General features: G+C 38.2%; 1 long non-coding RNA gene and 1 other non-coding gene across 2 annotated transcripts; both read right to left on the bottom strand.

The window, feature by feature from the left end:
- Positions 1–6,818: 6,818 nt before the first annotated feature.
- Trnal-uaa (transfer RNA leucine (anticodon UAA)) lies at positions 6,819–6,902 on the bottom strand. Its single transcript has one exon. It is a non-coding gene; the product is annotated as a tRNA-Leu (tRNA).
- A 1,559-nt stretch (positions 6,903–8,461) lies between these two features.
- On the bottom strand, positions 8,462–10,675 carry LOC145468493 (uncharacterized). The gene is made up of 3 exons (XR_014042213.1): positions 10,054–10,675; positions 9,070–9,138; positions 8,462–8,564 (listed from the first exon to the last, which is right to left on the bottom strand). It is a non-coding gene; the product is annotated as an uncharacterized LOC145468493 (long non-coding RNA).
- Positions 10,676–13,935: the final 3,260 nt, after the last annotated feature.

Genomic DNA, 13,935 nt, shown 5'->3' with positions numbered 1-13,935 from the left:
TTGGAAGAAAGTTTAGATGTAAATGGATAATTATATTCCTGAGAAAACAAAAAGAAGGACATAAACGGATTCTTGGCTTTAAAAACTTGAAATTATTGAAAAACCTGTGCGCACGCGTAAACAACTGCAAATTTACCAAGAACAATTCAATACGTGCGATTTTGTTGCGGCGTAAAGTTCAATAATGCGTCGAAAAATATTTGGAAACCATTATTTGCGTTAATTTAAGTTAGAATTCTACTAAAACAATTAGATTATTCGCTCTCTAATTGTTAATTATTATATGGCTGTGTCTCACAAGGACTGGGAGCTACCGAATTCACGAATTTGATTGGCTGAAATCGATATTGACCGCGGTCTAGATTTTCCCATCTAGACCGACATCTAGACCGGTTTCATTTTGCGTTGAAAAAGTAGCAAACTAAAATACAAAAATGTTCACCATTTTCTTTTATTTACTTCTCAATCATTTATGCAAGTAAAAGAAAAGCCTGATGACAAAAAAAAAAAAGGAAAGAGGACGAGCAAATTCCGGCAGCTTTAAGTTAAGCTCATCGCCGTTCGCAAGCAAAATGTCAGCAAACCAGTTACATTAAACGAATTAAAGTTTTCTTCTTTGGCATATAATAAACATCTTATTAACTGAGCTAAGTCGGTCTGTATGGGAGAATCTTGACCTCGGTCGTGTATACAGACCCCACTGCGTTCGGTCTGTACTCACGACCTCGGTCAAGATTCTCCCATACAGACCTCCAGCTCGGTTAATAAGAGCTAATAATAGATTTATATAGCGCTAAGATCATAAAATATTCTATAGTGCTTTACAATGTAAGATTAAGACTACAGTAAAAACATAAGAAAAATGTGTCTAAAAATAATTCAGTTTAAAAACATATTAAAAAAAACCAAGGCGCGCTATACCCTTAGATGCTAATAGGAATATTAGCTTTAATAACTGTGGCATGCTATACGCATGCGCAAAATTATACGCCTGAGTCGATTATTTAAGCCCGCAAGTGGTCCCGCAAGTACGCATAGAAAGCTACGAAGTACGTTTTTCCGCTCTGAAGAATTTAGCAGGAAATCCGATATGAAATCGACCAATTTCAGTTTTTGGAGAACAAAAACCTCGTACCAGAATAATCTTAAGAATATGTTACAGTCCTTTTTGCATTTGCTAAGATATAGTCGCCTGAAATAACACCTAAAACAATTTCCCATAGAAACTCGAGAGAATAAATTTCAAAGTTCAGAAAAATCGTGCAAACATCAATTTCATTTCTCGAGTAATTTCAAGTGTTTCATGTGAGCTTCCAAATTATTTTGGACAGTTATTATAAAATGATTTCTTGTGAGAAGATATGTAAAACAGTCGCACAGAAGTTTGCAATACAATGTAAATAATCTCTGTACAAAGTTTTCTTTCACTTGTTACTCGAACTTTCTGGTGGATTCCTTCTTAAGTGTTACCAGGAGCCATAATCGGGGACGGAGACCGTAAGTCTTGGAATCCGCGCGCACCTATGATATGGGACAATTTTTCTATTTTTAGAACAAATTGCGCCATCCTGACGTCATATATCCGCGCGGATCCGCGCACATGTCGGGGGCTCTCGCGTGGATGTTGTCACGTTGCATGATCAAATGGTGAGAGTTGAGAGATTATCTTGCGTATTTTTTACAGCGATGGCAGGGAATAAGGCAGGGAATACGAACCAGGGCGCTTATATGTAGTTTTATGCTCTGAGCTAATGGAAAAGGTGGGTTTTTCAGGGTCGAAAACAAGACTTCAATCTCGCGCTGGGAATGAATAATAAGATCTGCTCGCGCTAGTTGTAAGCTTACGCGTATGTTTTTGCGTTTGTTCTGACTTTAGAATATAGCAAGAAAACTCTCTACTCTGGTATCGAGTTAATTTGTGAGTTTCTCAGACAATGGTTAATCATAACCAAAACCTGTTTTGATGGTTTCTTATTGTTTCTGCTTGTTTGGTGAGTTTGCAAAAGTTTTTGAAAGGAAAGTCTGACGCGTACAACTAGCTCATTTGCATAGTGCAGCTCGTGCACTTTCAAGTCCGAGTCGGTGTTTTCAATTGTCAACAAATCTTGACAAAGATTCCTTTCGTTATCTTTTGTGCTGAGATGCTGCAACAAATTTTACGAACGCAAAAAAGGCTACTCACATCATGTTTGTTTCTTCAACATAAGCATAGTGAAGTTTAACACTGCGAAAATGAAAATAGACAAGGAGTTTTGATAACTCGATCAACAAAATCGAAATCGTTATTCGAAGTTGATTAAAGAAAGCGTCATCGTAACTTTGCTGATTATTTCTGCTTTATTCACATATTTTCAGCGTAGCTTTTAATATGTTCTCAAACATTTATCAATCTTAAACATATTTAAAAACTATACAGTTATTGTTTGAGTTCGATGTACGCTTTCACACGAAAGTGCGGCGGAAGTACAATTTGTCATGTTTACTGACTGTACAAAACACGCATCGGCGGGCGCTCTCATTCATCGACAACAGAGAATTTACTGGATCTTTACACGAATAAAACTGAGCAGTATCTACGGACGTAAAGTTATTGGGCCTTGACGGAACATCAAACGTTGCTTACAATTCAGACGAAACTCAAACTAGCAATTATTTTGTTTTACTTTTCGTTCGCGATAGACTGGCAAATTCCTCGCAAGCGTGTAAGAAGAGGAGCTAGGAAAGTATGAAGTCCTGAAGCTCAGCTATATCTAAATATATCCAGCTAGTTTTTTGCTGTGTAATGGAAAAGCTGTTAATCTTAAACATATGTGAAATTTAAAGTGGAGTAATGTACAGCTCATGTAAAAGAAGCATCCGTCGGAACACAACTTGGTCAGCGATATATATAAGCTTAAAGCGGAACATCCCTAAATTCGACACTGTCTTACTTCACTCAAACTGGGGCAGCTTACGACGAAAATACTTAAGCAAAATTCCAACAGACGTAAACGCGTTGAGTTGTGGGCCAAAAACATAAAAAATTTCGGGAGTTTCGGACGCCATTTCCCCCGCGCGACATTCGCAAAAATCCTCGCAGCATGTACGCGCGTGTGCCGCAGGCGATGGCGCAATTTGTTCTAAAAATAGAATAATTGTCCCATATCATGGGACAGCCTCAATACTAGAAATGGCGCGCGCTTACGGTCTCCGTCCCCGATTATGGCTCCTGGTGTTACTATGATCAAATACGCATCTTTACTATCTAAACCATTTAAAAACATAAACAGGTAGTCTGTACGAAAGGAAAAATGCTGTTTGCTATTTTCAAATATCTCTTTTCGTTGCAGAGATGTTCAAGTTTTCAAGGGAGCTAGGACTAATCATGGAAATAGCAATAATTAGGGGAGGAAATGAAACACACAGAGTGCTAGGGAGGAAGTGGTATGAGGGATACGACACGAGGAAGGCAGGAGAGGCACTAGAATGAAAAAGAGATGGAGCAGTGGCGAAAAAAAGGAAATAGTAAGGGGTTGAGTTAGTGCAATAATTAGAGCGGAAGAAAACAAGGAGTGCGGGAGAAGGGAAGAAAAATGGGGGGATGGGTAGAGAAATGGGTAGAAAAGGGTCAATGGGGAAGGAGCTTAAACATAAAGGGAGATGAAAAAGATCCTGTTGAAAGATGTCAGGCGCAAAACGAAAAGAAGGGGTTTTGAATAGGGAGTATTCATTTTCTTTTGTTTTTTTGGAAAAAATAAAAAATAAAAGCGAAGACACCACCGGGCAACATACGATATCTACTCTTTTAACTACTCTATTCTAAGTCTTTGACGAACTTGGATCACCATTAAACATTTTACAACCTATCTTTTTTCATTTCCGTTCACCCATTTTAGTTTCGAGCAACATCAGTCGGCGAACTACAAGAACTTGCAGAAAGACCCAGAAACTTACCTTACTTCCGATTCTCTCCAAATATGAAGAACAGATCGTTGATAGATTTCGCCAGTCACTCAGTGACTGTGCAAGGTCAAGGAATTTTGGCCGAAAATGGCGCGGATTTTGTCAAACGAAGTTAGCTGTATGAGACTAAGGACGCTACAAAGTGGCGCGAAGATATGAATATTATCAGTTCTAGTGGTAAAATATTTTTCTCACAAGCGCAACGAGTAAGTAAAATGTTGCTTTCAAGAAAGTAAAATTCATATCTTCAAACTGTAATGTTCTTTTTCAGTAGACAAAGTGACTGTTTGCACAAGAAACCGGGGAAAAGCGGGAAATGACGTCATCAATATTCTGAAAATATCGAAATATGCCATTAGGGCCCCGGATGTAGTTTCGTATGAATTTTACAAGTGGCCTATTTTCCGAAAAACACTCACGCCTATATAATAAATATTATATAAACACCAATGAAATAGCAGGTGAGCTTTCGACCGAAAACTGTTGATATCTTCACACGTGAAAAAGATCACCGTTGCTGTGGTTACATAATAACTGGTGCCTTTCTCAGCGAAACTGAAATGGTTTGGGAAGTCATTGGTGTTTATAAAATAAAAAGAACATTACATGGCCATTTGGAAAATTACTCTTCTCGAGTTGAAAAATATTTCACTCGTTCGCTGCGCTCACTCGTGGTTCGTGAAATATTCTTCAACACTCGAAGACAAACTTCGTGTCTCCGCGCGGCCCTCGCCATCAAGGGCTTTTGTTTTCAAGGCAACTACCGCTTGGTAATTGTTTTGGAGTTTAAGCAAAGAAAATCTTTATCCTGCTGATCTTAATTAGCATAAATTTTGACGTTTTATTTTTTCGTTTTCTCTTAGGTTTTAGTCTCGATTGAGAAGATATGCGTTGTTGTTATAACGAACAGCTAAGAATCGTATCAAGTTTTATATTATCATTAATATTATTCCGAGCAAATCAAAGCACCCAAACTCTCCTAGTTCCTTTCATTGAGTAACCGCATCGCTACAGTCGTTTTCTGAAGCTCTCTAAGGCTAGAATAACATGATTCCTTCTTCCTCTTAAAAGTGAAATCTTCGTATAGGTGATCATACGGTTTCGACTTCAATTTGGAATTAATTTGCACGAGTGAGTTTTTCAAAAAGCTGAAATTGCACGAGCCGCTTCGGCAAATGCAATTCCAACTTTTTGAGAAACTCACAAGTGCAAATTAATCGCAAACTGAACGGGGAAAACCGTATGACTACTTATTAATAATATAAACATGAAACAATTCGCGTGGAGGAAGTGCCGAAAGATCTTTCTTGAAGCCTTGCATTTTTTTTTTATTCGAGAAAACTGTTTTCAAATTTTCGCACAAAATTTTCGTCATCATTTTACGTGATATCATTGGCTTAGAAAATTTCCTGTTGTCTTTCAGCCAATCATAATGCAGAATTACGATGTGTATTTTGCACTGGTGTTAAACTTATTGCATTGGTGTTACACTTGAACTGCTTGCAGCCAATCAGAATCGTGTAGTTTTTTCACGTATATTAATTATTATTTTAAAAAAAACCGTCAACTCAAATGTGTAAAGTTGCCTCAGAAGTTGTTTGTAGTGCCACAAGAGCTGGTCTACCATTTATCTTTTCTTGCTGTTTGGAATCAGAGTGATGGAGATTCAGAGTTTTCTTCATTTCACTGTGAGTACTGATCGCAATATTAGCTAATATTAAAGGAGGTGAGAATTAATCATATGAGTGATCACGTGATAAAGGTTATAAATACCGTCTACAGAAGGGGTTCCTCCCAAAGAGAATTGATCCTGGTTTCCACTTATTGAGTTAATAAGCAATTTAAATTTCGTTTTCGATGATTTAGTTATAAACAAGAATGGAGGGATTCCCCCAAATGAGCTTACGTCATTACGTATTCGTATGACTTTACTCGCTGTCCGCTTCAGAATCGATCACATTTATTTTCACTGAGATGGTGGAGAACAGATACACATCGAGTTTTTGGCCATTTGTGACCATTTTTCTCTTGTAATAATCCAAATTTTAAGTTTCTAATCGATGGGTAGCTTACACACTCACACAAGACACGCGCTATAGGGGCAATACGATGTGTGTTTTGCCATCAGCCCGTTTTTGGTAAGTCTCCCGTCCCTAATAAATGTCCCCTCCCCCCTCTTTACTAACTGCCCTCCTTGAACTAGATCGAATCATGGCGATATGCTAGGTAGGTCTAATGTGGACACTTCAATTCTTCCCTAAGGAATTTTCAGGCGGTTTAGTCTAAGATGGATATAGAAATCAGACGTTTTTGATTTAGAATAGAATTGCAAAATCAAGTGGATCATGGTCTAGTATAGGGTAAGAGTTTTCATCATCCTAGCGGCATCCCCCCCCCTCCCCTCACCCAAAGATTTACACAGCACCCGCCCCCAGGACTTCTTCTCGAATTCGAACAAGATTACGTCCATAACACGTATCCGTGTCATAGTGTCATTTTCTAACCTTTCTGTGAAAGAACAATTAAATAGGGCAGAAAAACATTCCGGCGAAAATTTTTGAATGTTTTCATACGTTTTCTGGAAGCTACAGCTCATATAATTAGCCTCGGTTAGCTGCCTTAGATTGCATATCTTTTCTTTGACCAACATTTCAAAGAAAATAGGTTGTGAAGGTCACGTGTGTGAAGGTCACATGCCGGTTTGGACGGTCACGTAAGTTGGGTTAGAGATCAGTCACGTGTGTAAGCGATCACAGATCATTCAGTTAGCTACCAAGAAAGGAATAAGGGAGATCAGAGATAATTTTTCCAACTTCGGCTGTTTGACTTGAAATATGCCAAAAAAAGGGAAAAAATCGGAACGAAAAAAAAAGCAATACCAGGAGTGGGGTTCGAACCCACGCGGACAATACGTCCATTGGAACTTAAGTCCAACGCCTTAACCACTCGGCCATCCTGGTGTTAATACAAATAAGGTAGTTCATTGTTTGGTATTATCCAAATTCAGGCAGATTGTAGCTATGAAGAACAATGGATCAAAATGGCCGGAGTAATTTCTCAGTCCTACAATAAAGACATGCGCACCAAATTAGTCCATGAAGCCACTAATCTACTCCCTGATGGAATTGAATCTATTAACCATTCCTTAAAATCAATCATACCTAATGTCTGATTAATTTGTAAAATTAAGCTGTTTGGCCTCATTAGCTCCAATTAGCAATTATGTTGCTTTCACCTATATTACTTCTAATTAATTTCACTCTATTCAGATGGGCGGGGCGGTCGGGGGTGCGAAGTGGTCAAATAAATTTGGTATGACATGACATTTTAATCGGAACTTTCACGGCACGAAAAATCGCCTTTACCGCGCGTCAAATGTGTTGTTAAAGGTTTTGTAAAGGTCGCCTTTGCACGCTTTTGACGATCTGTGACGCGAATCAAAGATCATCTGTGAATAAACCTTTACCACCAAATCAAAGGCGTGAAAGGCCGTTTTTACTCACCTTTGAACGCCTGTGTTTTTAGGGTTAAAAGTGATCCTTTGATACGCCTTTGCGCACTGTCAAAGGCGGGTCAAAAGTGTATCAAATTTGTCTGCGATTCGAGTCAAAGGTTTGCTAAAGACGTGGTCGAAGATGCCTGTGACGCAGGCCAAAGGTTTGTCAAAGGTACTCTGCGCGTTCCGCGCTCGCGCGTCTCGCCCGAACTTCTCGCTCGCGCTCCTCTTTCGCGCTGCGCGACCGTTGATCACGTTTCGCGCGATCCACATCTTATACGCTTTTTTCTACTTGCTACACTAGCTTTGTAGCTCCGCATACGAAAGATGCAATTAAATCCGTACTCTTGATTTATGTCTGACAAGTTTTGAAGAATATATCAGCTTTAATAAGGTTATTTTGTACCAAACTATTGACAAATGTTAACGGAAAAGCGGCCCGGAAAGATCATTGCGCCTAATTTTAAGAAAATAAATGTTCAACTTAATCTCAGTTTCAATTTTTTCCCCCGTTTTTATCAAGAGTAAATACCTTCAAGTACCTTACATAAATGTTTTGGGCGTCAGGTTTCAAAAAGCCACGTTGCAGGCTTGGTTTCAAACTACACGTAATGAGACTGATCATAAGGAAAACATTGTCTTGTCTATCGTGAAAACAACAGTCAACAAATCTTCCATGGTACAAAGTGCATTTATCTAACATTGAAGTACTACGGCTAAATTCTCAGTTCCTTAAATTTACTAGACCAGACTAGACAATAGGGAAGACAACCGCAAAATTTCGGGAAAGATATAGCAAACTTCGCACAAAAGTCAACTAGTGTATAAGCGTCCTTTCCAGATGGCACGTACAGTCCGTTGCATGGAACTCCTTATGTTTTGGCAGTTCTCCTTTTCTGCTTCTTGCACTTGCTCATTCTTGCATTATAAGTGGAATGGAATACAGTGTTTTCCACTTCTTTCTCATCAAAGTGGTTAAACTGCCTTGTTGGGGGTCAATGCCAACTAAATCCCCACGATTTCTAGGGAAGACACATTTTGACAAAGTCTAAGGCGTTGACGAAATTAATCAATGCATCTTCACTGGATAAGTCCATCCTGTCGACCACTGCTTGTCCGCATTTGTCTAAACAAAAGCAAACAGACAAAAACGTTGGAAATGAATATTAAGGGTGAATCTTGGCATTCTATTCCTTAAAGTTTGCCTATAGTTTTTGCTAATATCACATTAATAAAACGTGACCAATCAGATCATTACTCCTCCTCCGAATAGTTTGTGCTTCTGTCAATAGTAGCCTTTTTTTGTATTTCTCTCCACTCTACTCAGAGATTTGGTCACACAGGTATGTCATTAAGAGCCAGTTTAACAAGCTAATTTCACCAGCTGAACAAGGGTTATCCCCAGCTAGAATTTCATAAAAGAACAAAGACTTGGAGTCATTTTAAAAGTGTACAGCTTGGCACAAATAAACAAAAAGCCTAGACCCAGTTTACCAGTCCATCTGTCTGCCTGTCTCTTAAAGACATCTTACAGACCTCTTACAACAAAGATCTTTTATGGTTGCAGAATAGCAATCTAAAAATCAACAAATCTGACATAAACTGTGACAAGAAATGAGGAATACACACACCTTTGGGAATATTGCTGTTCCTGTGTAATTTCCACAGATCTCTTCATGTTCAGTAGTGTAATCTTTTTCCTTATTTTCATTGTAGATCATATGTGAAAAGGAGCATATAAACATATCAAAATAATTGCACATTTGATTAGTAAACAGTTAGCAACTACTAGTACACTTTTTTCCACTGAAAAAAATTCCTGAAATTAAATGATTTAACATGAGACATGTCTGCATGGAATCGCATGGCTCATTCATTGAAACAAAAATCCAGTCCAAGATGATGAATACAACCACTATGATTCCCAGTGCAGCCGCATCTCATAGAGAGAAATGGCTATTATCCAGTCAAATTTGCCATCAAAATTTTCAATTGAGTAAAAGCAAATAAATGTCTTTGTCAATTTACTTTTACTAAGTTATTATCAAATCCTCTACGCCTTAAATTCTCTACTGATCCCATCAATAGTTATGAATTAACCATATTATTAATTTTGCTTGGAAAAGTTTGGTTTGGAAACCTGATGGCCAAACCAAAACAGTCGATATTGCAGACAACCACTCAAAATTTAGATTCAAAACTCAGCTTTTACCAGTCAAAAACCAACATTTCCTGAGACTGGTTTGCAACATTCTGCAACTTTGATTCATTTACCAAAAAGATTCCCACCCCTTGCATGTTTTCAATAACATTTTAATTACTTAATTTTCATCCAGGTGAGCCAGTTGATGTATTTGTCCCTTAAGAAAGACAACATTTCCTCACTTGCCCTTAAATGAACCGAAAAGAAACAACTTTTTTTTTTCACAGAGTGAGACTGTAATAAAAATGATCAATTAAAATAACATTAATAAGCTATAGCCAGGTTTTCAAAGTCTATTTATATCCTTTCTTTGCTGGAAAAAGATATTAAAAGTTGTGGCTGAAGAAATTATAAGATGGTCTATGCTACAAAATATAGAAATAACAAATGAATATTCCAGCCTTTTACTTACCAAAATGTTCTGATGTGTGCACACTTTGGAGCATTGCATGATTCAACTGCATCTGAGTTGACTATGAACTACAGAGTTGTATATTGTATCCTCTCCCAGAATTTATTGTTAATTTCTTCAGTTCTTCTAGAGTGGCTAGCTGAAGGATAAAAACAACATTCATCGGCAAATTTCCACTAGTCACATATTTATTGGCATTTAATTGTCTGCTGCTCAAAAGACCAAGACATGAAACTCTAAAACTACTGGTATTGTCCAGAGAGGTCACATAATAATATTATTATGGGGTCAGCTTTTTAATTTGCAACTAATGGCAAGTTTGATTTTTTATCAAACATTGTAACAATTTCACCTACTAAAGATAAGCTGGATTATGTGTACTAAAGGCATCTGTGGTCGAGTGTCGATCAATACCCTTGATCGATCCTCTAAATCGACACTCTATCAACACCCGATCGATATTCAATCAACACTCCCTTGACACCTCGGTTGACACTCAATCTACATTTCTATTACTCAGTTTTGCAAATGTCACAGGGTAGGTGCATTTGATCACCTGGTATGAAACCATTCTTAGCCCTGGAGACAGTTCAAAATGTCAAATGCCTGGCAGGTTTGGGGGGGGGGGGGGGGGGGGAGTGGTTGGGCAGGAGATAGTGGAGTTCCAAATGATTGATCCATAAGCCTGATACAACATATCAAAACAAACTTTTACTACAATTGCTACTGATCTCGCTATCTCAGTGGTCAAAATTTGTTGTGGACTCACGAAGCTGTGCTTCGTGAGTCCACAACATTTTGACCACTGTGATGATGCATATCATTGTTGATAAGAGTACAGACCACACTAAACCACATGCAATTTGTTAAATTCAACCCAGTAAAGTCATTTATCAACATTAATGAACAAATATCATCATAATTTCAACTGTGGCAGCAAACAGAGCTTTTTTTCAATAGAATGGTAACTAGAGACAAAAGCAGAAACTTATCCATAGATTAAATTTTCAGAGTCAACAACTCTTTTAATGGTATAATGAATATGATAATTAAGTCAGGTCGTGATGGACTGTCATGCATGGCAGACTGAGTTTTTCCTTCAATGCAAATTTCCTTTATATTGACATGAGCTTTCTTTCAAGGGAATTGTTTAAGGTCAGAAATTACCAGAGGCATTGTGCACAACAATTTATACGTAAATAGAGTTAAGTTCAAGCTTAATTATTAAGTTACGTTTATTTCAAGCACTGATCATGCTAAAATCTATGCTATGACAGACACTTCAATTTAATGCACAAGACTTGACTGAGTGAGAAAAAAAAATTATCTTTGTCAACTTTTGTAAATAAGTATATGTGAATTGAAAATAAAGTTTGGTCTTTCTTAACGAAGAGCTTTGCCGATCAACTGTGATTCAGTCAAGTGCAATTAATCTTCGACCAAATTGTTTTCACTGCCGAGGATCTGTCTTGCCATAAATATACGCAATTCACAGCTCTTTATGTAGCCATTGCTGCGTTTAATTTACTTTTTAAACTCCGTTATTCTCTGAACATTGAAAAAAAATGAACGAAATTCAAAGACTTACCTTTTCCTGGTCCAAAACACAACGAAAATTTCACCAAAGCCGCCATAATGAAGCCAAATGAAGAAAAATGTCTGCTTTCCTCACAGCCGACTTCGTTGACCTTTATTCCCTTCATTCTGATTGGCCAGAAAATGCGGGAAGCCGCTGGCAGCCGCGTTTTCCCGCTGTTTTCGAGTTGCTTCCTTGTGCGACCTCCAGGTCAAGTGAAAACTTTTTTATTAAAAAAATACACATTGGCAAAAAAGCAAGCTGTCATTTTATCGTTAAAACAGAAAAAAATACGAAAACGCAGGTTATTAGGGCGTTAAAAGCGGAGTCGCAAGATATGGCCATATTTGACCTCGCCTTTGACATGACATGACGTAGGATCAAAGTTGTACAAAGCCATGCCGCCTTTGAACGCCTTTGACATAAGAGATCAAAGGTATGCAAAGCCGTGGTGTCTTTGAACGCCTTTAACGCGCGTCAAAACTGTAGTCAAAGTTATTGACATGTTTGACCTCGCCTTTGGCAGGGATCAAATGTATGGCAAATCCATAAGATATTTGATTCCCCCTTTTACGTGGGTCAAAGGTGGAGTCAAAGTTAAGATCACATTTGCCCTCCTCTTTGTCATGGATCAAATGTATCGGCAAAGCCATGACATTTTTGACACACATTTGACGCGCGTCAAAGTTTGGATCAAAGCTATGATCATATTTGACTTCGACTTTGATCAGGATCAAATTTAGAGTAAATCCAATTTTTCGTGCCGTGTTTATGTTGTCGTGGCTTTCGTACTTTTGTGTGATCATTCTTTCATTTTTATGACTCTCAGCCATTACGTTATTAACTTTAATTTGGCTTTTATCGTCTTCTGACGAAGAAATCCAACTCTACGATGGCCGGTCCAAGAGATCAAAATGGCGTCTGTTTAAAAAATATGACATATATAACACTTGATCTGACGTCATCTCATGTTGTTTACTTCAAGAGAAACATGTTTGGGTACCCTCAAAGTTCGGTTATAAATAATCTTAAAGTTACGAAAGGGAGGGTGGATATTCGGCCGTATCTACGGAAATCCGTTCCGGTCCGGAAATCCCCGGCTAATACCAGCTATCCACCGTGCCTGGCCGAACAAAATAAACCAAAACGGAGATTTAATTCACGGCATAAAGAATATGGCTTTGTTGGTTTCCTCTTACAATTGCGCGCTCGGGTAGCCAGCTACATTGCAGGGGAACTTAAATGCAGTTTTCTGGCCTTTTCTGTGCTTCAACGCTAGCGCGCGAAATTAAATAGTAGCGTATGCTCGCCGTATCCAGGTATGCAAGATAGAGGATATTACACGGCAGAACCAGAATATAAATCTTATTTTCGAGTGGTAAAAACAATATTTTATGATGCCAGCACAGTAAGTGAGTAAAATATTGTTTTAAACACGAGAAAATCAAATTCATATCTTCAAGCCACCGTGTAATTTTCCTGTCATGATAAAGACAAACTGACTGTTTGCGCAAACAACCATAAAAACGCGGGAAATGACTTCATCAATGTTCTCACTGGTGAAGATATGAAAAATACGCCACTCGGATCCCGGATGTGGTTTTGCATAACTTTTACGAGTGCTGTATTTTCCAGTAAAACACTGGTTTCTATGTAATGAAAAGAAATATGCAGCTTTACTTCCCTCCACCCTACAGCTCCTAGTAAAATGAAACAAAAATAAAATCATTTAACTGAAGGGAAAGGAAATTCAAATTGGAAGACTGTTAACACTCAGTGTAAGTAGCTACCTTTATTACATGGAGAAGAGTGTTTTACTGGGAACTAAACCCCTCGTAGATTCCATACGCCACTTCATCCGCGACCCGAGTGGCGTATTTTCCGTATGTCACCTTTGTGAGTGTCGTATCGTTCAATGACCTCACGATTCCCGCCTTTTGCTTTTGTTGAATTGGTTTCTCCATATAATAAAAAGAACATTACACGTTGGCTCGAAGATATGAATTTTATGTTCTCGTGGCAAGAACAATATCTCACGAGTGAGCGAAGCTCACTCGTGAGATATTGTTCTTGCCACTCGAACATAAAATTCATATCTTCTCGCCACCGTGTAATATCCTCTATATATCAACTTGAATTTGAAAAAAAAAAGTTAAATGAGCCGCCCTATAGCGTTTTCAGAAAATTGATGTCTTGAGAGTTGGCCCTTCTGCCCGGCATAATGATCTTGCTCCCTTAAAGAAAGGGTTAACGCACGAAACTTCAGCTTCGCAACGCAGCTAGAGCAGTTAATAATTTACTTTTGT

Source organism: Orbicella franksi, chromosome 14 (assembly GCF_964199315.1).
Source record: "Orbicella franksi chromosome 14, jaOrbFran1.1, whole genome shotgun sequence".
NCBI lineage: Eukaryota > Metazoa > Cnidaria > Anthozoa > Scleractinia > Merulinidae > Orbicella > Orbicella franksi.
This window is presented reverse-complemented; position numbering and strand designations above follow the sequence as displayed.